Genomic DNA, 19,759 nt, shown 5'->3' on the forward strand with positions numbered 1-19,759 from the left:
CATAGACCTACTGATACCATAGACCTACTGGACCTACTGATTCCATAGTCCTACTGATACCACAGAACTACGGATACCATAGACCTACTGGACCTACTGATCCCAAAGACCTACTGATACCATGGACCTACTGATACCATAGATCTACTGATGCCATAGACCTACTGATACCCCAGACCTACTGGACCTACTGATCCCATAGACCTACTGATACCTACTGACACCATAGACCTAGTGATACCATAGACCTACTGGATCTACTGATACCATAGACCTACTGATCCCAAAGACCTACTGATACCATGGATCTACTGATACCATAGACCTACTGATACCATGGACCTACTGATATCATAGACCTACTGGACCTACTGATACCATAGACCTACTGGAACTACTGGTACCATAGACCCACTGATATCATAGACCTACTGGACCTACTGATACTATAGACCTACTGGACCTACCAATACCATAGACCTACTGGACCTATTGATACCATAGACCTACTGATACCATATAACTACTGATACCATAGACATACGGTACCTACTGATACCATAGACTTACTGATCCCATAGACCTACTGGACCTACTGATCCCATATACCTACTGATACCATGGAGCTACTGATACCATATATCTACTGATACCATAGACCTACTGGACCTACTGATACCATAGACCTAATGGACCTACTGATACCATAGACCTACTGATACCTACTGATACCACATACCTACTGATACAATAGACCTACTGGACTTATTGATACCATTGACCTGCTGGACCTACTGATACCATATATCTACTGATACCATATACCTACTGGACCTGCTGATACCATAGACCTACTGGACCTACTGATACCATAGACCTACTGATACCATATAACTACTGATACCATAGACATACGGTACCTACTGATACCATAGACCTACTGGACCTATTGATACCATAGATCTACTGATACCATATAACTACTGATACCATAGACATACGGTACCTACTGATTCCATAGACTTACTGATCCCATAGACCTACTGGACCTACTGATCCCATAGACCTACTGATACCATGGACCTACTGATACCATAGATCTACTGATACCATAGACCTACTGGACCTACTGATTCCATAGACCTACTGATACCATGGACCTACTGGGCCTACAGATATCATAGACCTACTGATATTATAGACCTACTGGACCTACTGATACCATGGACATACTGGACCTTCTGATACCATAGATTAACCGATACCATAGACCTACTGGACCTACTGATACCATAGTCCTATTGGATGTACTGATACCATAGACCTACTGATACCATAGACCTACTGGACCTACTGATTCCATAGTCCTACTGATACCACAGAACTACGGATACCATAGACCTACTGGACCTACTGATCCCAAAGACCTACTGATACCATGGACCTACTGATACCATAGATCTACTGATGCCATAGACCTACTGATACCCCAGACCTACTGGACCTACTGATCCCATAGACCTACTGATACCTACTGATACCATAGACCTAGTGATACCATAGACCTACTGGATCTACTGATCCCATAGACCTACTGATCCCAAAGACCTACTGATACCATGGACCTACTGATACCATAGACCTACTGATACCATGGACCTACTGATATCATAGACCTACTGGACCTACTGATACCATAGACCTACTGGAACTACTGGTACCATAGACCCACTGATATCATAGACCTACTGGACCTACTGATACTATAGACCTACTGGACCTACCAATACTATAGACCTACTGGACCTATTGATACCATAGACCTACTGATACCATATAACTACTGATCCCATAGACCTACTGGACCTACTGATCCCATAGACCTACTGATACCATGGACCTACTGATACCATATATCTACTGATACCATAGACCTACTGGACCTACTGATACCATAGACCTAATGGACCTACTGATACCATATACCTACTGATACCATATACCTACTCGACCTACTGATACCATATACCTACTGAACCTACTGATACCATGGACCTACTGATACCATTGACCTACTGGACCTACTGATACCATAGACCTACTGGACCTGCTGATACCATAGACCTACTGGACCTACTGATACCATAGACCTACTGATACCTACTGATACCACATACCTACTGATACCATATACCTACTCGACCTACTGATACCATATACCTACTGAACCTACTGATACCATGGACCTACTGATACCATAGACCTACTGTACCTACTGATACCATAGACCTACTGATACCATAGACTTGTGGATACCATAGACCTACTGTACATACTGATACCATAGACCTACTGTACCTACTGATACCATATACTTACTGACACCATAGACCTACTGATACCATAGATTTATTGATAAAATAGACCTACTGATACTATAGACCTACGGTACCTACTGATACCATAGACCTACTGTTCCCATAGACTTACTGATACCATAGACCTACTGGACCTACTGATACCATGGACCTACTGATACCATACATATACTGATACCATAGACCAACTGATACCATAGACCTACTGGACCTACTGATACCATAGACCTACTGGACCTACTGATCCCAAAGACCTTCTGATACCATGGACCTACTGATACCATAGACCTACTGGACCTACTGATCCCAAAGACCTACTGATACCATGGACCTACTGATACCATAGACCTACTTTACATCCTGATACCATAGACCTACTGGACCTACTGATACCATGGACCTTCTGATACCATAGACCTACTGGAAATACTGATACCATAGATCTACTGTACATACTGATAGAGTTGACCTACTGGACCTACTTATACTATAGACTTAGCGATACCATAGACCTACTGGACCTACTGACCCCATAGTGCAACTGGATCTACTGATACCATGGTCATACTGATACCATAGACCTACTGATACCTACTGATACCATAGACCTACTGATACAATAGACCTACTGCACCTACTGATACAGTAGACCTACTGGACCTGCTGATACCATAGACCTACTGATACCATAGACCTACTGTACATACGGATACCATAGACCTACTGGACCTACTGATACAATGGACCTACTGATACAGTAGACCTACTGGACCTACTGACACCATATACCTACTGATACCATAAACCTAATGTACATACTGATGAAAAAGACCTACTGATACCATAGACCTACTGATACAATAGACCTACTGTTACCATAGACCTACTGGACCTACTGATACCATAAACCTCCCGGACCTACTGATACCATAAACCAACTGATACCATAGATCTATTGATACCATACACCTACTGATAACATAGACCTACTGTTGCAATAGACCTACTGATATCATAGACCTACTGATACCATGGACCTACTGGGCCTACAGATATCATAGACCTAATGATATTATAGACCTACTGGACCTACTGATACCATGGACATACTGGACCTTCTGATACCATAGACTAACCGATACCATAGACCTACTGGACCTACTGATACCATAGTCCTATTGGATGTACTGATACTATAGACCTACTGATACCGTAGACCTACTGGACCTACTGATTCCATAGTCCTACTGATACCACAGATACCATAGACCTCCTGGACCTACTGATACCATAAACCAACTGATACCATAGATCTATTGATACCATAGACGTACTGATAACATAGACCTACTAATGCAATAGACCTACTGATATCATAGACCTACTGGACCTACTGATTCCATAGACCTACTGATACCATGGACCTACTGGGCCTACAGATATCATAGACCTACTGATATTATAGACCTACTGGACCTACTGATACCATGGACATACTGGACCTTCTGATACCATAGACTAACCGATACCATAGACCTACTGGACCTACTGATACCATAGTCCTATTGGATGTACTGATACCATAGACCTACTGATACCATAGACCTACTGGACCTACTGATTCCATAGTCCTACTGATACCACAGAACTACGGATACCATAGACCTACTGGACCTACTGATCCCAAAGACCTACTGATACCATGGACCTATTGATACCATAGATCTACTGATACCATAGACCTACTGATACCCCAGACCTACTGGACCTACTGATCCCATAGACCTACTGATACCTACTGATACCATAGACCTAGTGATACCATGGACCTACTGGATCTACTGATACCATAGACTACTGATCCCAAAGACCTACTGATACCATGGACCTACTGATACCATAGACCTACTGATACCATGAACCTACTGATATCATAGACCTACTGGACCTACTGATACCATAGACCTACTGGAACTACTGGTACCATAGACCCACTGATATCATAGACCTACTGGACCTACTGATACCATAGACCTACTGATATCATAGACCTACTGATACCATAGACCTACTGTTACCATAGACCTACTGGACCTACTGATACCATAGACCTACTGATACCATGGACATACTGATACTATATACCTATTGATACCATAGACCTACTGGTACCATGGACCTACTGATATCATAGACCTACTGATACCATGGACCTACTGATACCATGGACCTACTGATACCATAGACCTACTGATACCATGGACCTGCTGATATCATAGACCTACTGACACTACAGACCTGCGGTACCTACTGACACCATGGAACTACTGATATCATATACGTACTGGACCTACTGATATCATAGACCTACTGATACCATAGACCTACTGATACCATAGACCTACTGATGTCATATACCTACTGGACCTACTGATACCATGGACCTGCTGATATCATAGACCTACTGACACTACAGACCTGCGGTACCTACTGACACCATGGAACTACTGATATCATATACGTACTGGACCTACTGATATCATAGACCTACTGATACCATAGACCTACTGATACCATAGACCTACTGATACCATGGACCTACTGGACCTACTTATATCATAGACCTACTGATATTAGAGACCTACTGGACCTACTGATACCATGGACCTACTGATATCATAGACCTACTGATACCATAGACCTACTGGACCTTCTGATACCATAGACTAACCGATACCATAGACCTACTGGACCTCATATACCATAGACCTACTGATATCATAGACCTACTGATACCATAGACCTACTGATATCATAGACCTACTGGACCTACTGATACCATAGACCTACTGGACCTACTGACACCATGGAACTACTGATATCATAGACCTACTGATACCGTAGACCTACTGATTCCAAAGACCTAGTGATACCATGGACCTACTGGACCTACTTATATCATAGACCTACTGATATTAGAGACCTACTGGACCTACTGATACCATGGACCTACTGATATCATAGACCTACTGATACCATAGACCTACTGGACCTTCTGATACCATAGACTAACCGATACCATAGACCTACTGGACCTCATATACCATAGACCTACTGATATCATAGACCTACTGATACCATAGACCTACTGATATCATAGACCTACTGGACCTACTGATACCATAGACCAACTGGAACTACTGATACCATAGACCTACTGATACCATAGACCTACTGATATCATAGACCTACTAGACCTACTGATACCATAGATCTACTGATATCATAGACCTACTGGACCTACTGATACCATAGACCTACTGATACCATGGACCTACTGGACCTACTGATATCATAGATATCATAAAAAATGATTTAACTTCTAAAAGTGTGAGGGAAAATCCAAGATGTAGAACAGAGCAGTGGTCCACGAAGGCTGTCAACAAATGAATGACCGCAGTATTGACGAGATCCAATGTCTTGAACTGTCTTTTTCAACCTTTTATAAGAAAACACTAAACTTTCTACTGGACCTTCAAATACCATAGACTTACCGATACCATAGACCTACTGGACATAATGATACCATAGACCTACTGATATCATAGACCTACTGATTCCATAGACCTACATATACCATGGACCTACTGATACCATAGACCTACTGATTCCTTAGACCTACTGATTTCATAGACCTACTGATTCCATAAACATACTGATATCATAGACCTACTGATTCCATAGACCTACTGATACCATGGACCTGCTGATATCATAGACCTACTGACACTACAGACCTACGGTACCTACTGACACCATGGAACTACTGATATCATATACATACTGGACCTACTGATACCAGAGGTTTGATCTAGAGACAAGACGTTTAGTCTAGAGACAAGAGGTTTGGTCTAGAGACAAGACGTTTGATCTAGAGACAAGAGGTTTGATCTAGAGGCAAGACGTTTAGTCTAGAGACAAGACGTTTAATCTAGAGACAAGGGCTTTGGTCTATTTTATAAGGGCTTTTATATATTTAAAAAGTGGCCTCCTAAAGTACATGTAATTCGATAGTATAGGAATATGACCATAAGCTATAGACTCATCTACCCCCTTAAAACATACAACCCTAAGCAATAACACATCAATCACTTTGTAGATTACGACCACCAGCTATAGACTCATCTACCTAAAGAGCTAAAGATGTAAACCTTTCCTACAAGTATTATTATATTTATTGATTGATTGACTATGGCTTTTCCAAATTGCCCAATGTTTAATTGTCAATTAGGATTCCAAGAAAAGTTCACAACAGCTGTGGTGATTATTTCTGTAATCTCAAATGAGGAGAGACAAATGTATCACACAAGTCTGAGTTATACTTAATAAAAAAATATTTAATGCACACCGAGTGAATGGAGCGAGAGCTCTGCAATAATGAGGCTGGTCAGCCCAACACTCTTGACTCTTGATATTTTATAGCGAAGATACACCCCTTAGTCTACATGACAAACAACAGATGTGTGGAATGGGTCACAAGGTGAGACTTGACCTATGTTCTTATTGTACAGAAACAAGAGTTTGGCCCCTTAGACAAGGCTCATTCTATGCCATAAATCAATTGTCCGCTCCAGATACCCCTATCTCAAGTAAAACCCATGTAATTGACCACACACCTAGACTAGCTGCAGGGAACTGGAGTAGAAACCATCCCTTTGCAAAAACACGGCCTTAGTAGAACAGAGAGGTTTTACTATTTGTTAAGTATATACAGTATAATTGTTAACTATTAACATTAAACAAATCAGGTAAATAGGTGATTTTTCTCTCACACAACAGCAGGCCTGTTATTTGTTGTAATTTTACCTTCATTTTTACCAGGCAGGTCAATTAAGAGGAAATTCCATTTGATAATGACAACCTTCACGTGTTGCCTACGCTACTGATTTCCTTCAGAACATCGCTGAGGGGAATTTAGGACCTTTTTTAACTTGGTGAAATAGTTAGATGCATTAGCCTAATGCTCTACATAGGTTACTGGGGAGAATTCAGCAGTGATGTAGCGACTGCGGAGACTAACAGCCAGAACAGGATTTGAACCAGCAACTCAGCCTTTAAATGGTACAATTACTTGTTCCAATGAGGTTCAGACCTCCCCACACAGTACCACGATTACACCTGTTAATTAGAGTTAGGTTAGGTTCGCGAGCCAATGCTAACTAGCATAGATACCCATAGACTTCCATTCATTTGTACAAAGCTAGTTAACATCCCAGCTAGCGCAGTGGATCTGGGCCGATCCCGGCTGAGAGTCGGGTCACTCGGCTGAGAGTTAGACTTGGCCGACGTCATATGGCCCAAGTCTGGGCCGCTTTCGGCGGTATTACTTATGGATAGGATGTGGGGATTGAGCTCGGGACGATTCTCATGTGAGTTATCTGGCCCAAATGTATCACTTGGGGCTTGGGCCGATTCCGGTGAGAGTTATCTGGCCCAAATGTATTACTTGGGGCTTGGGCCGATTCCGGTGAGAGTTATCTGGCCCAAATGTATCACTTGGGGCTTGGGCCGATTCCGGTGAGAGTTATCTGGCCCAAATGTATTACTTGGGGCTTGGGCCGATTCCGGTGAGAGTTATCTGGTCCAAATGTATCACTTGGGGCTTGGGCCGATTCCGGTGAGAGTTATCTGGCCCAAATGTATTACTTGGGGCTCGGGCCGATTGGGGCTACTCTCCAGCAGATGATTACACAGGCTGTTTTATATAATTAACATTTAATTATTTATTTTTCCATATTTTCTAATTATTTGTGATAAAAAACATACATTTAAGATTTAAATGAAATTCTTTAAGAATCCTGCGTAGTATTTTCGTATTTTCATACTTTGTCCAAGGCAAAAGATGAACATTAAAAACTTCACAAATGGAACCTCCCCAGTGGCACAGCAGTCTAAGGCGCAGCAGTCTAAGACACTGAGTTGCAGTGCAAACTGAGCTGCTCCAGATGCTGGTTCGAGACCTGTGCTGGCCGCGACAGGGAGATCCATGAGGCAACACACAATTGTCCGAGTTAGGGGAGGGTTTGGCCTGCCAGGATGCCCTTGTCCCATTGGCTGTAGCGACTCCTGTGGCGGGCCAGGTGCTGACACTGTCATCATGTGTATGGTGTTTCATCTGACACAAAATGGTTTTCTTGTGGATGGTATAATTTGTATGCATTCAATATTAATATTTAAAACGACTAAATCAGGTTATTTTGTATAAATGTATTTACATTTTGAATCAGGCCCCTTCTGAGGGGATTCTGGTAAGATGCTGGTCAAAGTCGGTAGATGGAAACCGCCCGATGTACTTGGGCCGTTTCTGGGCAGTCATTAATTTTGATTCCTGGCTGAGTCCGACACCCGATTCCGGGCCGATTGAATCCGTTCCGGCACACTGGAAGACGGCTGCTTCAGGGCCGATTCCTCATTGCTAGCTGGGATTGGCTGGAGGAAATACCTATAACTTCCATCATACTGGACAGAGACATACAAATGGTATCCACAAGTTTACCTAACTCTGGGGAAGTGGATAATGGGCCTCATTGCCAAAATCATGAAGTATCCCTTTAACCAGATGCTCTGTTTAGAGGGGAATTGGCTCTAAACAGACAAATACTCCATTTGAACGTGAATCGATGCTCAGTTGTGGTATGGTTAAAAAAACATGAAGTCCTCTACTTTCATATCAAATCAAAATCATTTCACAAACGCACAATATACACTTACGATTCACTGTTTTATTAACACAGTTGCAGCCGATAGTATTATTCAGTGACAACACGTCTCGTAGGGTCCGTCTTCCGTGCACATACAGGTGTTCAGAGACTCAGATACTCAGATCAGCACAGGTAGTCGACTTTCCGTAAACAAGCGCTGTTACATGGCGATATGGCTGTGGGGGAACCTTAACTCTAAAAATGAGTTCATACGGAGCCAGAAGTGGGTGAAGCTAACTGCTGAAAACTCTAGGGATGCCGCCTAGGGTTTTTCCAGAGCTACCCTAGTCCGAGACAAATCGGCACGCACCAGTGCGCAGTGCACTCAATTTTATTAACTCAATCACCAGTTCCTTCTTTACCGATCTGAACCCACAAAAAGCCTAGAAAACATTAGTTTTAGACTGTGTATGATGACTCAAAGTAAATACAACATATAACTCACATTTCGCCGTGGATGTTAGGGATATATCAATTGAACCCACATAGAAAGATGCCTTTTTATTTTCCAGGCTATTCCGCGTTTAGGGGATGCAACAACTGGTTTTCAAAACAAAACAAAAAAATAACTATGGCTGTATTCCGTATTTAGGTACTAAACGAATAACCTATAACAATCCGTGTTCTATAAGAGGACTTCACATCGTCGAATCCTTGATGATAAATGCATATGTTTTTATCTTCAGAGTAGCCTATATCCTACTTTATTCCATTATTCCGTGTGAGTGAGAGGACATCCATTAACATAGCACAGTTGTTTTTCTTCATAATCTCTTCTCTTTTTCCGTCAGAAAGAGATAGAAATGGTGCAGCCTATAGCGCAGAAAACTGGGGCAGACAGGATGGAAAGCGTGCGCAGCGCGCATAGAAAGACGATGAAGTGAACTCCGTCAATTTTGCAGGACATGTAACCTACTTCTTTACAATTATCACTATTTGCAAATATCCTCTGGTTATATTCTCTTATCCTCGATTTCTGTCTGTTCATCCAGCCGCTCCTTTACACCTGTTGTTGGGAGGAAGCGAACCGAACCGAAGCGCTGCGGGTATAAGCTAATAACGCGAGGTCTCAGAGACCCTGGATTCCACTCTGCCTGTGGATGCGCGCTGGTGCGCTCTATGCAAACTACGAAGACGTTGTGCGCATACACACACACGCACGCACGCCGTTACACACGGACGTTTAGCTTTAATTCAATAACACGTATGGTAACGTCAACGAAGATTTTATGAAAACAACAGGAAAGTGCATTACAGAACAGGCTTAATTAGGATTTGAAGAACATACCATTCAATTATTTTAAGTCAAATAATAGTTTCAGAATGTTTTATTTAATGATTGTGTGACATGTTGGTCTGAACATTTTGTTATTCACTATCAAAACATGTAAAGTACTAACTTGAGCCAACAGTGAATCGAATATTATGATTGTGTGCTTGTCATGGATAATTTTGTCTTCTATTGTGTGGAATAAATCCCGTGTTGTTGATAGAGAACTAATGAGGCTTTTCTCAATTTTAATTTCTAACATGTGCACTTCACCTCTTTAATCTAATTAGAATTCTAGTACAGGTCATTAGAACTATATTACAGGTCATTAGAACTATATTACAGGTCATTAGAACTATATTACAGGTCATTAGAATTATATTACAGGTCATTAGAATTATATTACAGGTCACTAGAACTATATTACAGGTCAATATAATTATATTACAGGTCATTATAACTATATTACAGGTCATTATAACTATATTACAGGTCATTAGAACTATATTACAGGTCATTAGAATTATATTACAGGTCATTAGAATTATATTACAGGTCAATATAATTATATTACAGGTCATTATAACTATATTACAGGTCATTATAACTATATTACAGGTCATTAGAACTATATTACAGGTCATTAGAATTATATTACAGGTCATTAGAATTATATTACAGGTCATTAGAATTATATTACAGGTCATTAGAACTATATTACAGGTCATTAGAACTCTATTACAGGTCACTAGAACTATATTACAGGTCATTAGAACTATATTACAGGTCATTAGAATTATATTACAGGTCATTAGAACTATATTACAGGTCATTAGAATTATATTACAGGTCATTAGAACTATATTACAGGTCATTAGAACTCTATTACAGGTCACTAGAACTATATTACAGGTCATTAGAACTATATTACAGGTAATTAGAACTATATTACAGGTCATTAGAACTATATTACAGGTCATTAGAATTATATTACAGGTCATTAGAATTATATTACAGGTCATTAGAATTATATTACAGGTCAATATAATTATATTACAGGTGAATATAATTATATTACAGGTCATTAGAATTATATTACAGGTCATTAGAATTATATTACAGGTCAATATAATTATATTACAGGTCATTAGAACTATATTACAGGTCATTAGAACTATATTACAGGTCATTAGAACTATATTACAGGTCATTAGAATTATATTACAGGTCATTAGAATTATATTACAGGTCAATATAATTATATTACAGGTCATTATAACTATATTACAGGTCATTATAACTATATTACAGGTCATTAGAACTATATTACAGGTCATTAGAATTATATTACAGGTCATTAGAATTATATTACAGGTCATTAGAATTATATTACAGGTCATTAGAACTATATTACAGGTCATTAGAACTCTATTACAGGTCACTAGAACTATATTACAGGTCATTAGAACTATATTACAGGTCATTAGAATTATATTACAGGTCATTAGAACTATATTACAGGTCATTAGAATTATATTACAGGTAATTAGAACTATATTACAGGTCATTAGAACTATATTACAGGTCATTAGAATTATATTACAGGTCATTAGAATTATATTACAGGTCATTAGAATTATATTACAGGTCAATATAATTATATTACAGGTGAATATAATTATATTACAGGTCATTAGAATTATATTACAGGTCATTAGAATTATATTACAGGTCAATATAATTATATTACAGGTCATTAGAATTATATTACAGGTCATTAGAATTATATTACAGGTCATTAGAACTATATTACAGGTAATTAGAACTATATTACAGGTCAATATAATTATATTACAGGTCACTAGAATTATATTACAGGTGAATATAATTATATTACAGGTAATTAGAACTATATTACAGGTCATTAGAATTATATTACAGGTCATTAGAATTATATTACAGGTCATTAGAACTATATTACAGGTCATTAGAATTATATTACAGGTGAATATAATTATATTACAGGTAATTAGAACTATATTACAGGTCATTATAATTATATTACAGGTCATTAGAATTATATTACAGGTCATTAGAATTATATTACAGGTCATTAGAATTATATTACAGGTCATTAGAACTATATTACAGGTCACTAGAACTATATTACAGGTCATTAGAACTATATTACAGGTCATTAGAATTATATTACAGGTCATTAGAACTATATTACAGGTCATTAGAACTATATTACAGGTCAATATAATTATATTACAGGTCATTAGAACTATATTACAGGTCAATATAATTATATTACAGGTCATTAGAACTATATTACAGGTGAATATAATTATATTACAGGTCATTAGAATTATATTACAGGTCATTAGAATTATATTACAGGTCAATATAATTATATTACAGGTCATTAGAACTATATTACAGGTGAATATAATTATATTACAGGTCATTAGAACTATATTACAGGTCATTAGAACTATATTACAGGTCAATATAATTATATTACAGGTCATTAGAACTATATTACAGGTGAATATAATTATATTACAGGTCAATATAATTATATTACAGGTCATTAGAACTATATTACAGGTCAATATAATTATATTACAGGTCATTAGAATTATGTTACAGGTCATTAGAACTATATTACAGGTCATTAGACCTATATTACAGGTCAATATAATTATATTACAGGTCACTAGAACTATATTACAGGTCAATATAATTATATTACAGGTCATTAGAATTATATTACAGGTTATTAGACCTATATTACAGGTCATTAGAACTATATTACAGGTCAATATAATTATATTACAGGTCATTAGAACTATATTACAGGTCATTAGAACTATATTACAGGTCATTAGAATTATATTACAGGTCAATATAATTATATTACAGGTCATTAGAACTCCATTACAGGTTATTAGAATTATATTACAGGTCATTAGAATTATATTACAGGTCATTAGAACTATATTACAGGTCATTATAATTATATTACAGGTCATTAGAACTATATTACAGGTCATTAGAACTATATTACAGGTCAATATAATTATATTACAGGTCATTAGAATTATATTACAGGTCATTAGAATTATATTACAGGTCATTAGAACTATATTACAGGTCATTAGAACTATATTACAGGTAATTAGAACTATATTACAGGTGAATATAATTATATTACAGGTCATTAGACCTATATTACAGGTCATTAGAACTATATTACAGGTCAATAGAACTATATTACAGGTCATTAGAACTATATTACAGGTCATTAGACCTATATTACAGGTCAATATAATTATATTACAGGTCATTAGAACTATATTACAGGTCATTAGAACTATATTACAGGTCATTAGACCTATATTACAGGTCAATATAATTATATTACAGGTCATTAGAATTATATTACAGGTTATTAGACCTATATTACAGGTCATTAGAATTATATTACAGGTCATTAGAACTATATTACAGGTCATTAGAACTATATTACAGGTCAATATAATTATATTACAGGTCATTAGAACTATATTACAGGTCATTAGACCTATATTACAGGTCAATATAATTATATTACAGGTCATTAGAATTATATTACAGGTCATTAGAACTATATTACAGGTCATTAGAACAATATTACAGGTCATTAGAACTATATTACAGGTCATTAGAACTATATTACAGGTAATTAGAACTATATTACAGGTGAATATAATTATATTACAGGTCATTAGACCTATATTACAGGTCATTAGAACTATATTACAGGTCAATAGAACTATATTACAGGTCATTAGAACTATATTACAGGTCATTAGACCTATATTACAGGTCAATATAATTATATTACAGGTCATTAGAACTATATTACAGGTCATTAGAACTATATTACAGGTCATTAGACCTATATTACAGGTCAATATAATTATATTACAGGTCATTAGAATTATATTACAGGTTATTAGACCTATATTACAGGTCATTAGAATTATATTACAGGTCATTAGAACTATATTACAGGTCATTAGAACTATATTACAGGTCAATATAATTATATTACAGGTCATTAGAACTATATTACAGGTCATTAGACCTATATTACAGGTCAATATAATTATATTACAGGTCATTAGAATTATATTACAGGTCATTAGAACTATATTACAGGTCATTAGAACAATATTACAGGTCATTAGAACTATATTACAGGTCAATAGAACTATATTACAGGTCAATATAATTATATTACAGGTCAATATAATTATATTACAGGTCATTAGAACTATATTACAGGTCATTAGAACTATATTACAGGTCATTAGAACTATATTACAGGTCAATAGAACTATATTACAGGTCATTAGAACTATATTACAGGTCATTAGACCTATATTACAGGTCAATATAATTATATTACAGGTCATTAGAATTATATTACAGGTTATTAGACCTATATTACAGGTCATTAGAATTATATTACAGGTCATTAGAACTATATTACAGGTCATTAGAACTATATTACAGGTCAATATAATTATATTACAGGTCATTAGAACTATATTACAGGTCATTAGAACTATATTACAGGTCATTAGAACTATATTACAGGTCATTAGAACTATATTACAGGTCATTAGAATTATATTACAGGTCATTAGAACTATATTACAGGTCATTAGAACTATATTACAGGTTATTAAAACTATATTACAGGTCACTAGAACTATATTACAGGTCACTAGAACTATATTACAGGTTATTAGAATTATATTACAGGTAATTAGAACTATATTACAGGTCATTAGAACTATATTACAGGTCATTAGAACTATATTACAGGTCATTAGAACTATATTACAGGTCATTAGAACTATATTACAGGTCATTAGAACTATATTACAGGTCATTAGAATTATATTACAGGTCATTAGAACTATATTACAGGTCATTAGAACTATATTACAGGTTATTAAAACTATATTACAGGTCACTAGAACTATATTACAGGTCACTAGAACTATATTACAGGTTATTAGAATTATATTACAGGTCATTAGAACTATATTACAGGTCATTAGAACTATATTACAGGTCATTAGAACTATATTACAGGTCATTAGAACTATATTACAGGTCAATATAATTATATTACAGGTCATTAGAATTATATTACAGGTCATTAGAATTATATTACAGGTCATTAGAATTATATTACAGGTCATTAGAATTATATTACAGGTCATTAGAACAATATTACAGGTCAATATAATTATATTACAGGTCATTAGAACTATATTACAGGTCAATATAATTATATTACAGGTCATTAGAACTATATTACAGGTCACTAGAACTATATTACAGGTCATTAGAATTATATTACAGGTCATTAGAATTATATTACAGGTCATTAGAACTATATTACAGGTCATTAGAATTATATTACAGGTCATTAGAACTATATTACAGGTCATTAGAACTATATTACAGGTCAATATAATTATATTACAGGTCATTAGAATTATATTACAGGTCATTAGAATTATATTACAGGTCATTAGAATTATATTACAGGTCATTAGAACAATATTACAGGTCAATATAATTATATTACAGGTCATTAGAATTATATTACAGGTCATTAGAACTCCATTACAGGTTATTAGAACAATATTACAGGTGAATATAATTATATTACAGGTTATTAGAACTATATTACAGGTCATTAGAATTATATTACAGGTCGATATAATTATATTACAGGTCATTAGAATTATATTACAGGTCATTAGAATTATATTACAGGTCGATATAATTATATTACAGGTCATTAGACCTATATTACAGGTGAATATAATTATATTACAGGTCATTAGAATTATATTACAGGTCATTAGAATTGTATTACAGGTCAATATAATTATATTACAGGTCATTAGAACTATATTACAGGTCATTAGAATTATATTACAGGTCAATATAATTATATTACAGGTCATTAGACCTATATTACAGGTCAATATAATTATATTACAGGTCATTAGAATTATATTACAGGTCAATATAATTATATTACAGGTCATTAGAATTATATTACAGGTCATTAGAATTATATTACAGGTCAATATAATTATATTACAGGTCATTAGAATTATATTACAGGTCAATATAATTATATTACAGGTCATTAGAATTATATTACAGGTCAATAGAATTATATTACAGGTCATTAGAACTATATTACAGGTCATTAGAACTATATTACAGGTCATTAGAACTATATTACAGGTCATTAGAACTATATTACAGGTCATTAGAACAATATTACAGGTCAATATAATTATATTACAGGTCATTAGAACTATATTACAGGTCAATATAATTATATTACAGGTCATTAGAACTATATTACAGGTCAATATAATTATATTACAGGTCATTAGAACAATATTACAGGTGAATATAATTATATTACAGGTCACTAGAACTATATTACAGGTCAATATAATTATATTACAGGTCATTAGAACAATATTACAGGTGAATATAATTATATTACAGGTCACTAGAACTATATTACAGGTCATTAGAATTATATTACAGGTCATTAGAACTATATTACAGGTCATTAGAACTATATTACAGGTTATTAAAACTCTATTACAGGTCACTAGAACTATATTACAGGTCATTAGAACTATATTACAGGTCATTAGAATTATATTACAGGTCATTAGAATTATATTACAGGTCAATATAAAAATATTACAGGTCATTAGAACTATATTACAGGTCATTAGAATTATATTACAGGTCATTAGAATTATATTACAGGTCATTAGAATTATATTACAGGTCAATATAATTATATTACAGGTCATTAGAATTATATTACAGGTCATTAGAATTATATTACAGGTCATTAGAACTATATTACAGGTCACTAGAACTATATTACAGGTCATTAGAATTATATTACAGGTCATTAGAATTATATTACAGGTCATTAGAATTATATTACAGGTCAATATAATTATATTACAGGTCATTAGAATTATATTACAGGTCATTAGAATTATATTACAGGTCAATATAATTATATTACAGGTCATTAGAACTATATTACAGGTCATTAGAATTATATTACAGGTCAATAGAATTATATTACAGGTCATTAGAACTATATTACAGGTCAATATAATTATATTACAGGTCATTAGAACTATATTACAGGTCATTAGAATTATATTACAGGTCAATATAATTATATTACAGGTCATTAGAATTATATTACAGGTCATTAGAATTATATTACAGGTAATTAGAACTATATTACAGGTAATTAGAATTATATTACAGGTTATTAGAACTATATTACAGGTTATTAGAACTATATTACAGGTCATTAGAATTATATTACAGGTAATTAGAACTATATTACAGGTCATTAGAACTATATTACAGGTCATTAGAATTATATTACAGGTAATTAGAACTATATTACAGGTCATTAGAACTATATTACAGGTTATTAGAACTATATTACAGGTTATTAAAACTCTATTACAGGTCACTAGAACTATATTACAGGTCATTAGAATTATATTACAGGTCATTAGAATTATATTACAGGTGAATATAATTATATTACAGGTCATTAGAACTATATTACAGGTCATTAGAATTATATTACAGGTAATTAGAACTATATTACAGGTCATTAGAACTATATTACAGGTCATTAGAATTATATTACAGGTCATTAGAATTATATTACAGGTCATTAGAATTATATTACAGGTGAATATAATTATATTACAGGTCATTAGAACTATATTACAGGTCACTAGAACTATATTACAGGTCATTAGAATTATATTACAGGTCATTAGAATTATATTACAGGTCAATATAATAATATTACAGGTCATTAGAACTATATTACAGGTCATTAGACCTATATTACAGGTCACTAGAATTATATTACAGGTCATTAGAATTATATTACCGGTCATTAGAATTATATTACAGGTCATTAGACCTATATTACAGGTCATTAGAACAATATTACAGGTCATTAGAACTATATTACAGGTCATTAGAACTATATTACAGGTCATTAGAATTATATTACAGGTCATTAGAATTATATTACAGGTCATTAGAACTATATTACAGGTCATTAGAATTATATTACAGGTCATTAGAATTATATTACAGGTCATTAGAACTATATTACAGGTCATTAGAACAATATTACAGGTCAATATAATTATATTACAGGTCATTAGAATTATATTACAGGTCATTAGAATTATATTACAGGTCATTAGAATTATATTACAGGTCAATATAATTATATTACAGGTCATTAGAATTATATTACAGGTCAATATAATTATATTACAGGTCATTAGAATTATATTACAGGTCATTAGAATTATATTACAGGTCATTAGAACTATATTACAGGTCACTAGAACTATATTACAGGTCAATATAATTATATTACAGGTCATTAGAATTATATTACAGGTCATTAGAATTATATTACAGGTGAATATAATTATATTACAGGTCATTAGAATTATATTACAGGTCACTAGAACTATATTACAGGTCAATAGAACTATATTACAGGTCATTAGAACTATATTACAGGTCATTAGAACTATATTACAGGTCATTAGAATTATATTACAGGTCAATATAATAATATTACAGGTCATTAGAACTATATTACAGGTCATTAGAATTATATTACAGGTCAATAGAACTATATTACAGGTCATTAGAATTATATTACAGGTCAATATAATAATATTACAGGTCATTAGAACTATATTACAGGTCATTAGAACTATATTACAGGTCATTAGAATTATATTACAGGTCAATATAATAATATTACAGGTCATTAGAATTATATTACAGGTCATTAGAATTATATTACAGGTCATTAGAATTATATTACAGGTCAATATAATTATATTACAGGTCATTAGAACTATATTACAGGTCATTAGAACAATATTACAGGTCAATATAATTATATTACAGGTCATTAGAATTATATTACAGGTCATTAGAACTCCATTACAGGTTATTAGAATTATATTACAGGTCATTAGAATTATATTACAGGTCATTAGACCTATATTACAGGTCAATATAATTATATTACAGGTCATTAGAATTATATTACAGGTCATTAGAATTATATTACAGGTCATTAGAACTATATTACAGGTCATTAGAACAATATTACAGGTCAATATAATTATATTACAGGTCATTAGAATTATATT

General features: G+C 34.4%; 1 protein-coding gene across 1 annotated transcript in view; it reads right to left on the reverse strand.

The window, feature by feature from the left end:
* trpc4a (transient receptor potential cation channel, subfamily C, member 4a) overlaps positions 1–10,238 on the reverse strand; it is a 134,186-nt gene extending 123,948 nt beyond the window's left edge. The window contains exon 1 of the mRNA XM_036967725.1: positions 9,150–10,238. The gene's annotated coding sequence lies outside the window, so the exon portion shown is untranslated. The remainder of the gene's footprint in view (positions 1–9,149) is intronic.
* Positions 10,239–19,759: the final 9,521 nt, after the last annotated feature.

This window comes from Oncorhynchus mykiss, chromosome Y (assembly GCF_013265735.2).
Source record: "Oncorhynchus mykiss isolate Arlee chromosome Y, USDA_OmykA_1.1, whole genome shotgun sequence".
Lineage (NCBI taxonomy): Eukaryota > Metazoa > Chordata > Actinopteri > Salmoniformes > Salmonidae > Oncorhynchus > Oncorhynchus mykiss.